Here is a 16,790-nt window from a genome sequence, read left to right as displayed (position 1 = left end):
GTCAGTATGAGTGGAGAGAAGACATGGCGGGGTGATACGGTGTAATGTCAGTATGAGGGGAGAGAAGACATGGCGGGGTGATACCATGTAATGTCAGTATGAGGGGAGAGAAGACATGGCGGGGTGATACCGTGTAATGTCAGTATGAGGGGAGAGAAGACATGGCGGGGTGATACCATGTAATGTCAGTATGAGGGGTGAGAAGACATGGGGTGATACCGTGTAATGTCAGTATGAGGGGAGAGAAGACATGGCGGGGTGATACCATGTAATGTCAGTATGAGGGGTGAGAAGACATGGGGTGATACCGTGTAATGTCAGTATGAGGGGAGAGAAGACATGGCGGGGTGATACCATGTAATGTCAGTATGAGGGGAGAGAAGACATGGCGGGGTGATACCGTGTAATGTCAGTATGAGGGGAGAGAAGACATGGCGGGGTGATACCGTGTAATGTCAGTATGAGGGGAGAGAAGACATGGCGGGGTGATACCATGTAATGTCAGTATGAGGGGTGAGAAGACATGGGGTGATACCGTGTAATGTCAGTATGAGGGGAGAGAAGACATGGCGGGGTGATACCGTGTAATGTCAGTATGAGTGGAGAGAAGACATGGCGGGGTGATACCGTGTAATGTCAGTATGAGGGGAGAGAAGACATGGCGGGGTGATACTGTGTAATGTCAGTATGAGGGGAGATAAGACACGGCAGGGTGATACCATGTAATGTCAGTATGAGGGGAGAGAAGTCATGGCGGGGTGATACCGTGTAATGTCAGTATGAGGGGAGAGAAGACATGGCGGGGTGATACCGTGTAATGTCAGTATGAGGGGAGATAAGACACGGCGGGGTGATACGGTGTAATGTCAGTATGAGGGGAGAGAAGACATGGCGGGGTGATACCGTGTAATGTCAGTATGAGGGGAGAGAAGACATGGCGGGGTGATACCGTGTAATGTCAGTATGAGGGGAGAGAAGACATGGCGGGGTGATACCGTGTAATGTCAGTATGAGGGGAGAGAAGACATGGCGGGGTGATACCGTGTAATGTCAGTATGAGGGGAGAGAAGACATGGCGGGGTGATACCGTGTAATGTCAGTATGAGGGGTGAGAAGACATGGGGTGATACCGTGTAATGTCAGTATGAGGGGACAGAAGACATGGCGGGGTGATACCGTGTAATGTCAGTATGAGTGGAGAGAAGACATGGCGGGGTGATACCGTGTAATGTCTGTATGAGGGGAGAGAAGACATGGCGGGGTGATACCATGTAATGTCAGTATGAGGGGAGAGAAGACATGGCGGGGTGATACCGTGTAATGTCAGTATGAGGGGAGAGAAGACATGGCGGGGTGATACCGTGTAATGTCAGTATGAGGGGAGAGAAGACATGGCGGGGTGATACCGTGTAATGTCAGTATGAGGGGAGAGAAGACATGGCGGGGTGATACCATGTAATGTCAGTATGAGGGGTGAGAAGACATGGGGTGATACCGTGTAATGTCAGTATGAGGGGAGAGAAGACATGGCGGGGTGATACCGTGTAATGTCAGTATGAGTGGAGAGAAGATATGGCGGGGTGATACCGTGTAATGTCAGTATGAGGGGAGAGAAGACATGGCGGGGTGATACTGTGTAATGTCAGTATGAGGGGAGATAAGACACGGCAGGGTGATACCATGTGATATCAGTATGAGGGGAGAGAAGACACGGCGGGGTGGTACCGTGTAATGTCAGTATGAGGGGAGAGAAGACATGGCGGGGTGATACCGTGTAATGTCAGTATGAGGGGAGATAAGACACGGCAGGGTGATACGGTGTAATGTCAGTATGAGGGGAGAGAAGACATGGCGGGGTGATACCGTGTAATGTCAGTATGAGGGGAGAGAAGACACGGCGGGGTGTTACCGTGTAATGTCAGTATGAGGGGAGAGAAGACACAGCGGGTTGATACCGTGTAATGTCAGTATGAGGGGAGAGAAGACATGGCGGGGTGATACCGTGTAATGTCAGTATGAGGGGAGAGAAGACATGGCGGGTTGATACCGTGTAATGTCAGTATGAGGGGAGAGAAGATATGGCGGGGTGATACCGTGTAATGTCAGTATGAGGGGAGAGAAGACATGGCGGGGTGATACCCTGTAATGTCAGTATGAGGGAGAGAAGACATGGCGGGGTGATACCGTGTAAAGTCAGTATGAGGGGAGAGAAGACATGGCGGGGTGATACCGTTTAATGTCAGTATGAGGGGAGAGAAGACATGGCGGGGTGACACCGTGTAATGTCAGTATGAGGGGAGAGAATACATGGCGGGGTGATACCGTGTAATGTCAGTATGAGGGGAGAGAAGACATGGCGGGGTGATACCGTGTAATGTCAGTATGAGGGGAGAGAAGACATGGCGGGGTGATACCGTTTAATGTCAGTATGAGGGGAGAGAAGACATGGCGGGGTGACACCGTGTAATGTCAGTATGAGGGGAGAGAAGACATGGCGGGGTGATACCGTGTAATGTCAGTATGAGGGGACATGGCGGGGTGATACCGTGTAATGTCAGTATGAGGGGAGAGAAGACACGGCGGGGTGATACCGTGTAATGTCAGTATGAGGGGAGAGAAGACATGGCGGGTGATACCGTGTAATGTCAGTATGAGGGGAGAGAAGACATGGCGGGGTGATACCGTGTAATGTCAGTATGAGGGGAGAGAAGACATGGCGGGGTGATACCGTGTAATGTCAGTATGAGGGGAGAGAAGACACGGCGGGGTGATACCGTGTAATGTCAGTATGAGGGGAGAGAAGACACGGCGGGGTGATACCGTGTAATGTCAGTATGAGGGGAGAGAAGACATGGCGGGTGATACCGTGTAATGTCAGTTTGAGGGGAGAGAAGACATGGCGGGGTGATACCGTTTAATGTCAGTATGAGGGGAGAGAAGACATGGCGGGGTGACACCGTGTAATGTCAGTATGAGGGGAGAGAAGACATGGCGGGGTGATACCGTGTAATGTCAGTATGAGGGGACATGGCGGGGTGATACCGTGTAATGTCAGTATGAGGGGAGAGAAGACACGGCGGGGTGATACCGTGTAATGTCAGTATGAGGGGAGAGAAGACATGGCGGGTGATACCGTGTAATGTCAGTATGAGGGGAGAGAAGACACGGCGGGGTGATACCGTGTAATGTCAGTATGAGGGGAGAGAAGACACGGCGGGGTGATACCGTGTAATGTCAGTATGAGGGGAGAGAAGACACGGCGGGGTGATACCGTGTAATGTCAGTATGAGGGGAGAGAAGACACGGCGGGGTGATACCGTGTAATGTCAGTATGAGGGGAGAGAAGACATGGCGGGTGATACCGTGTAATGTCAGTATGAGGGGAGAGAAGACATGGCGGGTGATACCGTGTAATGTCAGTATGAGGGGAGAGAAGACAGGGCGGGGTGATACCGTGTAATGTCAGTATGAGGGGAGAGAAGACAGGGCGGGGTGATACCGTGTAATGTCAGTATGAGGGGAGAGAAGACACGGCGGGGTGATACCGTGTAATGTCAGTATGAGGGGAGAGAAGACACGGCGGGGTGATACCGTGTAATGTCTGTATGAGGGGAGAGAAGACACGGCAGGGTGATACCATGTAATGTCAGTATGAGGGGAGAGAAGACACGGCGGGGTGATACCGTGTAATGTCAGTATGAGGGGAGAGAAGACATGGCGGGGTGATACCGTGTAATGTCAGTATGAGGGGAGAGAAGACACGGCGGGGTGATACCGTGTAATGTCAGTATGAGGGGAGAGAAGACATGGCGGGTGATACCGTGTAATGTCAGTATGAGGGGAGAGAAGACATGGCGGGGTGATACCGTTTAATGTCAGTATGAGGGGAGAGAAGACATGGCGGGGTGATACCGTGTAATGTCAGTATGAGGGGACATGGCGGGGTGATACCGTGTAATGTCAGTATGAGGGGAGAGAAGACACGGCGGGGTGATACCGTGTAATGTCTGTATGAGGGGAGAGAAGACACGGCGGGGTGATACCATGTAATGTCAGTATGAGGGGAGAGAAGACACGGCGGGGTGATACCGTGTAATGTCAGTATGAGGGGAGAGAAGACATGGCGGGGTGATACCGTGTAATGTCAGTATGAGGGGAGAGAAGACACGGCGGGGTGATACCGTGTAATGTCAGTATGAGGGGAGAGAAGACATGGCGGGTGATACCGTGTAATGTCAGTATGAGGGGAGAGAAGACATGGCGGGGTGATACCGTTTAATGTCAGTATGAGGGGAGAGAAGACATGGCGGGGTGATACCGTGTAATGTCAGTATGAGGGGACATGGCGGGGTGATACCGTGTAATGTCAGTATGAGGGGAGAGAAGACACGGCGGGGTGATACCGTGTAATGTCAGTATGAGGGGAGAGAAGACATGGCGGGTGATACCGTGTAATGTCAGTATGAGGGGAGAGAAGACATGGCGGGGTGATACCGTGTAATGTCAGTATGAGGGGAGAGAAGACACGGCGGGGTGATACCGTGTAATGTCAGTATGAGGGGAGAGAAGACACGGCGGGGTGATACCGTGTAATGTCAGTATGAGGGGAGAGAAGACACGGCGGGGAGATACCGTGTAATGTCAGTATGAGGGGAGAGAAGACATGGCTGGGTGATACCGTGTAATGTCAGTATGAGGGGAGAGAAGACACGGCGGGGTGATACCGTGTAATGTCAGTATGAGGGGAGAGAAGACACGGCAGGGTGATACCATGTAATGTCAGTATGAGGGGAGAGAAGACATGGCGGGGTGATACCGTGTAATGTCAGTATGAGGGGAGAGAAGACATGGCGGGGTGATACCGTGTAATGTCAGTATGAAGGGAGAGAAGACACGGCGGGGTGATACCGTGTAATGTAATGTCAGTATGAGGGGACAGAAGACATGGCAGGGTGATACCCTGTAATGTCAGTATGAGGGGAGAGAAGACACGGCGGGGTTATACCGTGTAATGTCAGTATGAGGGGAGAGAAGACATGGCGGGGTGATACCGTGTAATGTCAGTATGTGGGGAGAGAAGACATGGCGGGGTGATACCATGTAATGTCAGTATGAGGGGAGATAAGACACGGCAGGGTGATACGGTGTAATATCAGTATGAGGGGAGAGAAGACATGGCGAGGTGATACCGTGTAATGTCAGTATGAGGGGAGAGAAGACACGGCGGGGTGATACCGTGTAATGTAATGTCAGTATGAGGGGAGAGAAGACATGGCGGGGTGATACCCTGTAATGTCAGTATGAGGGGAGAGAAGACATGGCGGGGTGATACCGTGTAATGTCAGTATGAGGGGAGAGAAGACACGGCTGGGTGATACCGTGTAATGTCAGTATGAGGGGAGAGAAGACATGGCGGGGTGATACCATGTAATGTCAGTATGAGGGGAGATAAGACACGGCAGGGTGATACGGTGTAATGTCAGTATGAGGGGAGAGAAGACATGGCGAGGTGATACCGTGTAATGTCAGTATGAGGGGAGAGAAGACACGGCGGGGTGATACCGTGTAATGTCAGTATGAGGGGAGAGAAGACATGGCGGGGTGATACCATGTAATGTCAGTATGAGGGGAGAGAAGACATGGCGGGGTGATACCGTGTAATGTCAGTATGAGGGGAGAGAAGACATGGCGGGGTGATACCGTGTAATGTCAGTATGAGGGGAGAGAAGACATGGCGGGGTGATACCGTGTAATGTCAGTATGAGGGGAGAGAAGACATGGCGGGGTGATACCATGTAATGTCAGTATGAGGGGTGAGAAGACATGGCGGGTGATACCGTGTAATGTCAGTATGAGGGGAGAGAAGACATGGCGGGGTGATACCGTGTAATGTCAGTATGAGGGGAGAGAAGACATGGCGGGGTGATACCGTGTAATGTCAGTATGAGGGGAGATAAGACACGGCAGGGTGATACCATGTGATATCAGTATGAGGGGAGAGAAGACACGGCGGGGTGATACCGTGTAATGTCAGTATGAAGAGAGAGAAGACATGGCGGGGTGATACCGTGTAATATCAGTATGAGGGGAGAGAAGACATGGCGGGGTGATACCGTGTAATGTCAGTATGAGGGGAGAGAAGACATGGCGGGGTGATACCGTGTAATGTCAGTATAAGGGGAGAGAAGACATGGCGGGGTGATACCGTGTAATGTCAGTATGAGGGGAGAGAAGACATGTCGGGGTGATACCGTGTAATGTCAGTATGAGGGGAGAGAAGACAGGGCGGGGTGATACCGTGTAATGTCAGTATAAGGGGAGAGAAGACATGGCGGGGTGATACCGTGTAATGTCAGTATGAGGAGAGAGAAGACACGGCGTGGTGATACCGTGTAATGTCAGTATGAGGGGAGAGAAGACGTGGCGGGGTGATACCGTGTAATATCAGTATGAGGGGAGAGATGTCATGGCGGGGTGATACCGTGTAATGTCAGTATGAGGGGAGAGAAGTCATGGCGGGGTGATACCATGTAATGTCAGTATGAGGGGAGAGAAGACATGGCGGGGTGATACCGTGTAATGTCAGTATGAGGGGAGAGAAGACATGGCGGGGTGATACCGTGTAATGTCAGTATGAAGGGAGACAAGACATGGCGGGGTGATACCGTTTAATGTCAGTTTGAGTGGAGAGAAGACATGGCGGGGTGATACCATGTAATGTCAGTATGTAGGGAGAGAAGACATGGCGGGGTGATACCATGTAATTTCAGTATGAGGGGAGAGAAGACATGGCGGGGTGATACCGTGTAATGTCAGTATGAGGGTAGAGAAGACATGGCGGGGTGATACCGTGTAATGTCAGTATGAAGGGAGAGAAGACTTGGCGGGGTGATACCATGTAATGTCAGTATGAGGGGAGAGAAGACATGGCGGGGTGATACCGTGTAATGTCAGTATGTGGGGAGAGAAGACATGGCAGGGTGATACGGTGTAATATCAGTATGAGGGGAGAGAAGACATGGCGAGGTGATACCGTGTAATGTCAGTATAAGGGGAGAGAAGACACGGCGGGGTGATACCGTGTAATGTAATGTCAGTATGAGGGGAGAGAAGACATGGCGGGGTGATACCCTGTAATGTCAGTATGAGGGGAGAGAAGACATGGCGGGGTGATACCGTGTAATGTCAGTATGAGGGGAGAGAAGACACGGCGGGGTGATACCGTGTAATGTCAGTATGAGGGGAGAGAAGACATGGCGGGGTGATACCGTGTAATGTCAGTATGAGGGGAGAGAAGACATGGCGGGGTGATACCATGTAATGTCAGTATGAGGGGAGATAAGACACGGCAGGGTGATACGGTGTAATGTCAGTATGAGGGGAGAGAAGACATGGCGAGGTGATACCGTGTAATGTCAGTATGAGGGGAGAGAAGACACGGCGGGGTGATACCGTGTAATGTCAGTATGAGGGGAGAGAAGACATGGCGGGGTGATACCATGTAATGTCAGTATGAGGGGAGAGAAGACATGGCGGGGTGATACCGTGTAATGTCAGTATGAGGGGAGAGAAGACATGGCGGGGTGATACCGTGTAATGTCAGTATGAGGGGAGAGAAGACATGGCGGGGTGATACCGTGTAATGTCAGTATGAGGGGAGAGAAGACATGGCGGGGTGATACCATGTAATGTCAGTATGAGGGGTGAGAAGACATGGCGGGGTGATACCGTGTAATGTCAGTATGAGGGGAGAGAAGACATGGCGGGGTGATACCGTGTAATGTCAGTATGAGGGGAGAGAAGACATGGCGGGGTGATACCGTGTAATGTCAGTATGAGGGGAGATAAGACACGGCAGGGTGATACCATGTGATATCAGTATGAGGGGAGAGAAGACACGGCGGGGTGATACCGTGTAATGTCAGTATGAAGAGAGAGAAGACATGGCGGGGTGATACCGTGTAATGTCAGTATGAGGGGAGAGAAGACATGGCGGGGTGATACCGTGTAATGTCAGTATGAGGGGAGAGAAGACATGGCGTGGTGATACCGTGTAATGTCAGTATGAGGGGAGAGAAGACAGGGCGGGGTGATACCGTGTAATGTCAGTATGAGGGGAGAGAAGACTTGGCGGGGTGATACCGTGTAATGTCAGTATGAGGAGAGAGAAGACACGGCGTGGTGATACCGTGTAATGTCAGTATGAGGGGAGAGAAGACGTGGCGGGGTGATACCGTGTAATATCAGTATGAGGGGAGAGATGTCATGGCGGGGTGATACCGTGTAATGTCAGTATGAGGGGAGAGAAGTCATGGCGGGGTAATACCATGTAATGTCAGTATGAGGGGAGAGAAGACATGGCGGGGTGATACCGTGTAATGTCAGTATGAGGGGAGAGAAGACATGGCGGGGTGATACCGTGTAATGTCAGTATGAGGGGAGATAAGACACGGCAGGGTGATACCATGTGATATCAGTATGAGGGGAGAGAAGACACGGCGGGGTGATACCGTGTAATGTCAGTATGAAGAGAGAGAAGACATGGCGGGGTGATACCGTGTAATATCAGTATGAGGGGAGAGAAGACATGGCGGGGTGATACCGTGTAATGTCAGTATGAGGGGAGAGAAGACATGGCGGGGTGATACCGTGTAATGTCAGTATAAGGGGAGAGAAGACATGGCGGGGTGATACCGTGTAATGTCAGTATGAGGGGAGAGAGAAGACATGGCGGGGTGATACCGTGTAATGTCAGTATGAAGGGAGAGAAGACAGGGCGGGGTGATACCGTGTAATGTCAGTATAAGGGGAGAGAAGACATGGCGGGGTGATACCGTGTAATGTCAGTATGAGGAGAGAGAAGACACGGCGTGGTGATACCGTGTAATGTCAGTATGAGGGGAGAGAAGACGTGGCGGGGTGATACCGTGTAATATCAGTATGAGGGGAGAGATGTCATGGCGGGGTGATACCGTGTAATGTCAGTATGAGGGGAGAGAAGTCATGGCGGGGTGATACCATGTAATGTCAGTATGAGGGGAGAGAAGACATGGCGAGGTGATACCGTGTAATGTCAGTATGAGGGGAGAGAAGACATGGCGGGGTGATACCGTGTAATGTCAGTATGAAGGGAGACAAGACATGGCGGGGTGATACCGTTTAATGTCAGTTTGAGTGGAGAGAAGACATGGCGGGGTGATACCATGTAATGTCAGTATGTAGGGAGAGAAGACATGGCGGGGTGATACCATGTAATTTCAGTATGAGGGGAGAGAAGACATGGCGGGGTGATACCGTGTAATGTCAGTATGAGGGTAGAGAAGACATGGCGGGGTGATACCGTGTAATGTCAGTATGAAGGGAGAGAAGACTTGGCGGGGTGATACCATGTAATGTCAGTATGAGGGGAGAGAAGACATGGCGGGGTGATACCGTGTAATGTCAGTATGTGGGGAGAGAAGACATGGCAGGGTGATACGGTGTAATATCAGTATGAGGGGAGAGAAGACATGGCGAGGTGATACCGTGTAATGTCAGTATAAGGGGAGAGAAGACACGGCGGGGTGATACCGTGTAATGTAATGTCAGTATGAGGGGAGAGAAGACATGGCGGGGTGATACCCTGTAATGTCAGTATGAGGGGAGAGAAGACATGGCGGGGTGATACCGTGTAATGTCAGTATGAGGGGAGAGAAGACACGGCGGGGTGATACCGTGTAATGTCAGTATGAGGGGAGAGAAGACATGGCGGGGTGATACCGTGTAATGTCAGTATGAGGGGAGAGAAGACATGGCGGGGTGATACCATGTAATGTCAGTATGAGGGGAGATAAGACACGGCAGGGTGATACGGTGTAATGTCAGTATGAGGGGAGAGAAGACATGGCGAGGTGATACCGTGTAATGTCAGTATGAGGGGAGAGAAGACACGGCGGGGTGATACCGTGTAATGTCAGTATGAGGGGAGAGAAGACATGGCGGGGTGATACCATGTAATGTCAGTATGAGGGGAGAGAAGACATGGCGGGGTGATACCGTGTAATGTCAGTATGAGGGGAGAGAAGACATGGCGGGGTGATACCGTGTAATGTCAGCATGAGGGGAGAGAAGACATGGCGGGGTGATACCGTGTAATGTCAGTATGAGGGGAGAGAAGACATGGCGGGATGATACCATGTAATGTCAGTATGAGGGGTGAGAAGACATGGCGGGGTGATACCGTGTAATGTCAGTATGAGGGGAGAGAAGACATGGCGGGGTGATACCGTGTAATGTCAGTATGAGGGGAGAGAAGACATGGCGGGGTGATACCGTGTAATGTCAGTATGAGGGGAGATAAGACACGGCAGGGTGATACCATGTGATATCAGTATGAGGGGAGAGAAGACACGGCGGGGTGATACCGTGTAATGTCAGTATGAAGAGAGAGAAGACATGGCGGGGTGATACCGTGTAATGTCAGTATGAGGGGAGAGAAGACATGGCGGCGTGATACCGTGTAATGTCAGTATGAGGGGAGAGAAGACATGGCGTGGTGATACCGTGTAATGTCAGTATGAGGGGAGAGAAGACAGGGCGGGGTGATACCGTGTAATGTCAGTATGAGGGGAGAGAAGACTTGGCGGGGTGATACCGTGTAATGTCAGTATGAGGAGAGAGAAGACACGGCGTGGTGATACCGTGTAATGTCAGTATGAGGGGAGAGAAGACGTGGCGGGGTGATACCGTGTAATATCAGTATGAGGGGAGAGATGTCATGGCGGGGTGATACCGTGTAATGTCAGTATGAGGGGAGAGAAGTCATGGCGGGGTAATACCATGTAATGTCAGTATGAGGGGAGAGAAGACATGGCGGGGTGATACCGTGTAATGTCAGTATGAGGGGAGAGAAGACATGGCGGGGTGATACCGTGTAATGTCAGTATGAAGGGAGACAAGACATGGCGGGGTGATACCGTTTAATGTCAGTTTGAGTGGAGAGAAGACATGGCGGGGTGATACCGTGTAATGTCAGTATGTAGGGAGAGAAGACATGGCGGGGTGATACCGTGTAATGTCAGTATGTAGGGAGAGAAGACATGGCGGGGTGATACCATGTAATTTCAGTATGAGGGGAGAGAAGACATGGCGGGGTGATACCGTGTAATGTCAGTATGAAGGGAGACAAGACATGGCGGGGTGATACCGTTTAATGTCAGTATGAGTGGAGAGAAGACATGGCGGGGTGATACCGTGTAATGTCAGTATGAGGGTAGAGAAGACATGGCGGGGTGATACCGTGTAATGTCAGTATGAAGGGAGAGAAGACACGACTGGGTGATACCGTGTAATGTAATGTCAGTATGAGGGGAGAGAAGACATGGCAGGGTGATACCCTGTAATGTCAGTATGAGGGGAGAGAAGACACGGCGGGGTGATACCGTGTAATGTCAGTATGAGGGGAGAGAAGACATGGCGGGGTGATACCGTGTAATGTCAGTATGTGGGGAGAGAAGACATGGCGGGGTGATACCATGTAATGTCAGTATGAAGGGAGAGAAGACACGGCTGGGTGATACCGTGTAATGTAATGTCAGTATGAGTGGAGAGAAGACATGGCAGGGTGATACCCTGTAATGTCAGTATGAGGGGAGAGAAGACACGGCGGTGTGATACCGTGTAATGTCAGTATGAGGGGAGAGAAGACATGGCGGGGTGATACCGTGTAATGTCAGTATGTGGGGAGAGAAGACATGGCGGGGTGATACCATGTAATGTCAGTATGAGGGGAGATAAGACACGGCAGGGTGATACGGTGTAATATCAGTATGAGTGGAGAGAAGACATGGCGAGGTGATACCGTGTAATGTCAGTATGAGGGGAGAGAAGACACGGCGGGGTGATACCGTGTAATGTAATGTCAGTATGAGGGGAGAGAAGACATGGCGGGGTGATACCCTGTAATGTCAGTATGAGGGGAGAGAAGACATGGCGGGGTGATACCGTGTAATGTCAGTATGAGGGGAGAGAAGACACGGCGGGGTGATACCGTGTAATGTCAGTATGAGGGGAGAGAAGACATGGCGGGGTGATACCATGTAATGTCAGTATGAGGGGAGATAAGACACGGCAGGGTGATACGGTGTAATGTCAGTATGAGGGGAGAGAAGACATGGCGAGGTGATACCGTGTAATGTCAGTATGAGGGGAGAGAAGACACGGCGGGGTGATACCGTGTAATGTCAGTATGAGGGGAGAGAAGACACGGCGGGGTGATACCGTGTAATGTCAGTATGAGGGGAGAGAAGACATGGCGGGGTGATACCGTGTAATGTCAGTATGAGGGGAGAGAAGACATGGCGGGGTGATACCGTGTAATGTCAGTATGAGGGGAGAGAAGACATGGCGGGGTGATACCATGTAATGTCAGTATGAGGGGTGAGAAGACATGGCGGGGTGATACCTTGTAATGTCAGTATGAGGGGAGAGAAGACATGGCGGGGTGATACCGTGTAATGTCAGTATGAGGGGAGAGAAGACATGGCGGGGTGATACCGTGTAATGTCAGTATGAGGGGAGATAAGACACGGCAGGGTGATACCATGTGATATCAGTATGAGGGGAGAGAAGACACGGCGGGGTGATACCGTGTAATGTCAGTATGAAGAGAGAGAAGACATGGCGGGGTGATACCGTGTAATGTCAGTATGAGGGGAGAGAAGACATGGCGGGGTGATACCGTGTAATGTCAGTATGAGGGGAGAGAAGACATGGCGGGGTGATACCGTGTAATGTCAGTATGAGGGGAGAGAAGACAGGGCGGGGTGATACCGTGTAATGTCAGTATGAGGGGAGAGAAGACATGGCGGGTGATACCGTGTAATGTCAGTATGAGTAGAGAGAAGACACGGCGTGGTGATACCGTGTAATGTCAGTATGAGGGGAGAGAAGACGTGGCGGGGTGATACCGTGTAATATCAGTATGAGGGGAGAGATGTCATGGCGGGGTGATACCGTGTAATGTAAGTATGAGAGGAGAGAAGTCATGGCGGGGTGATACCATGTAATGTCAGTATGAGGGGAGAGAAGACATGGCGGGGTGATACAGTGTAATGTCAGTATGAGGGGAGAGAAGTCATGGCGGGGTGATACCGTGTAATGTCAGTATGAAGGGAGACAAGACATGGCGGGGTGATACCGTTTAATGTCAGTTTGAGTGGAGAGAAGACATGGCGGGGTGATACCGTGTAATGTCAGTATGTAGGGAGAGAAGACATGGCGGGGTGATACCATGTAATTTCAGTATGAGGGGAGAGAAGACATGGCGGGGTGATACCGTGTAATGTCAGTATGAGGGTAGAGAAGACTTGGCGGGGTGATACCGTGTAATGTCAGTATGAAGGGAGAGAAGACCTGGCGGGGTGATACGGTGTAATGTCAGTATGAGGGGAGAGAAGACATGGCGGGGTGATACGGTGTAATGTCAGTATGAGGGGAGAGAAGACATGGCGGGGTGATACCGTGTAATGTCAGTATGAAGGGAGAGAAGACATGGCGGGGTGATACCGTGTAATGTCAGTATGAGGGGAGAGAAGACATGGCGGGGTGATACCGTGTAATGTCAGTATGAGGGGAGAGAAGACATGGCGGGGTGATACCGTGTAATGTCAGTATGAGGGGAGAGAAGACATGGCGGGGTGATCCCGTGTAATGTCAGTATGAAGGGAGAGAAGACATGGCGGGGTGATACCGTGTAATGTCACTATGAGGGGAGAGAAGACATGGCGGGGTGATACCGTGTAATGTCAGTATGATGGGAGAGAAGACATGGCGGGGTGATACGGTATAATGTCAGTATGAGGGGAGAGAAGACATGGCGGGGTGATACCGTGTAATGTCAGTATGAGGGGAGAGAAGACATGGCGGGGTGATACCGTGTAATGTCAGTATGAGGGGTGAGAAGACAGGGCGGGGTGATACCGTGTAATGTCAGTATGAGGGGAGAGAAGACATGGCGGGGTGATACCGTGTAATGTCAGTATGAGGAGAGAGAAGACACGGCGTGGTGATACCGTGTAATGTCAGTATGAGGGGAGAGAAGACGTGGCGGGGTGATACGGTGTAATGTCAGTATGAGGGGAGAGAAGACATGGCAGAGTGATACCGTGTAATGTCAGTATGAGGGGAGAGAAGACATGGCGGGGTGATACGGTGTAATGTCAGTATGAGGGGAGAGAAGACATGGTGGGGTGATACCGTGTAATGTCAGTATGAGGGGAGAGAAGACATGGCGGGGTGATACCGTGTAATGTCAGTATGAGGGGAGATAAGACACGGCAGGGTGATACCATGTGATATCAGTATGAGGGGAGAGAAGACACGGCGGGGTGATACCGTGTAATGTCAGTATGAAGAGAGAGAAGACACGGCGGGGTGATACCGTGTAATGTCAGTATGAGGGGAGAGAAGACATGGCGGGGTGATACCGTGTAATGTCAGTATGAGGGGAGAGAAGACATGGCGGGGTGATACCGTGTAATGTCAGTATGAGGGGAGAGAAGACAGGGCGGGGTGATACCGTGTTATGTCAGTATGAGGGGAGAGAAGACATGGCGGGGTGATACCGTGTAATGTCAGTATGAGGAGAGAGAAGACACGGCGTGGTGATACCGTGTAATGTCAGTATGAGGGGAGAGAAGACGTGGCGGGGTGATACCGTGTAATATCAGTATGAGGGGAGAGATGTCATGGCGGGGTGATACCGTGTAATGTCAGTATGAGGGGAGAGAAGTCATGGCGGGGTGATACCATGTAATGTCAGTATGAGGGGAGAGAAGACATGGCGGGGTGATACCGTGTAATGTCAGTATGAGGGGAGAGAAGACATGGTGGGGTGATACCGTGTAATGTCAGTATGAGGGGAGAGAAGACATGGCGGGGTGATACCGTGTAATGTCAGTATGAGGGGAGAGAAGACATGGCGGGGTGATCCCGTGTAATGTCAGTATGAAGGGAGAGAAGACATGGCGGGGTGATACCGTGTAATGTCACTATGAGGGGAGAGAAGACATGGCGGGGTGATACCGTGTAATGTCAGTATGAGGGGAGAGAAGACATGGCGGGGTGATACGGTATAATGTCAGTATGAGGGGAGAGAAGATATGGCGGGGTGATACCGTGTAATGTCAGTATGAGGGGAGAGAAGACATGGCGGGGTGATACCGTGTAATGTCAGTATGAGGGGAGAGAAGACAGGGCGGGGTGATACCGTGTAATGTCAGTATGAGGGGAGAGAAGACATGGCGGGGTGATACCGTGTAATGTCAGTATGAGGAGAGAGAAGACACGGCGTGGTGATACCGTGTAATGTCAGTATGAGGGGAGAGAAGACGTGGCGGGGTGATACGGTGTAATGTCAGTATGAGGGGAGAGAAGACATGGCGGAGTGATACCGTGTAATGTCAGTATGAGGGGAGAGAAGACATGGCGGGGTGATACCGTGTAATGTCAGTATGAGCGGAGAGAAGACATGGCGGGGTGATACCGTGTAATGTCAGTATGAGGGGAGAGAAAACATGGCGGGGTGATACCGTGTAATGTCAGTATGAAGGGAGAGAAGACATGGCGGGGTGATACCGTGTAATGTCAGTATGAGGGGAGAGAAGACATGGCGGGGTGATACCGTGTAATGTCAGTATGAGGGGAGAGATGACATGGCGGGGTGATACCGTGTAATGTCAGTATGAGGGGAGAGAAGACATGGCGGGGTGATACCGTGTAATGTCAGTATGAGGGGAGAGAAGACATGGCGGGGTGATACCGTGTAATGTCAGTATGAGGGGAGAGAAGACATGGCGGGGTGATACCGTGTAATGTCAGTATGAGGGGAGAGAAGACATGGCGGGGTGATACCGTGTAATGTCAGTATGAGGGGAGAGAAGACATGGCGGGGTGATCCCGTGTAATGTCAGTATGAAGGGAGAGAAGACATGGCGGGGTGATACCGTGTAATGTCACTATGAGGGGAGAGAAGACATGGCGGGGTGATACCGTGTAATGTCAGTATGAGGGGAGAGAAGACATGGCGGGGTGATACGGTATAATGTCAGTATGAGGGGAGAGAAGACATGGCGGGGTGATACCGTGTAATGTCAGTATGAGGGGAGAGAAGACATGGCGGGGTGATACCGTGTAATGTCAGTATGAGGGGAGAGAAGACAGGGCGGGGTGATACCGTGTAATGTCAGTATGAGGGGAGAGAAGACATGGCGGGGTGATACCGTGTAATGTCAGTATGAGGAGAGAGAAGACACGGCGTGGTGATACCGTGTAATGTCAGTATGAGGGGAGAGAAGACGTGGCGGGGTGATACGGTGTAATGTCAGTATGAGGGGAGAGAAGACATGGCGGAGTGATACCGTGTAATGTCAGTATGAGGGGAGAGAAGACATGGCGGGGTGATACGGTGTAATGTCAGTATGAGGGGAGAGAAGACATGGTGGGGTGATACCGTGTAATGTCAGTATGAGGGGAGAGAAGACATGGCGGGGTGATACCGTGTAATGTCAGTATGAGGGGAGAGAAGACATGGCGGGGTGATACCGTGTAATGTCAGTATGAGGGGAGAGAAGACATGGCGGGGTGATACCGTGTAATGTCAGTATGAGGGGAGAGAAGACATGGCGGGGTGATACCGTGTAATGTCAGTATGAGCGGAGAGAAGACATGGCGGGGTGATACCGTGTAATGTCAGTATGAGGGGAGAGAAGACATGGCGGGGTGATACCGTGTAATGTCAGTATGAAGGGAGA

The sequence above is a fragment of the Taudactylus pleione genome, unplaced genomic scaffold, assembly GCF_031769625.1.
Source record: "Taudactylus pleione unplaced genomic scaffold, aTauple2 ptg000512l, whole genome shotgun sequence".
In the NCBI taxonomy this organism is placed as follows: Eukaryota; Metazoa; Chordata; class Amphibia; order Anura; family Myobatrachidae; genus Taudactylus; species Taudactylus pleione.
This window is presented reverse-complemented; position numbering follows the sequence as displayed.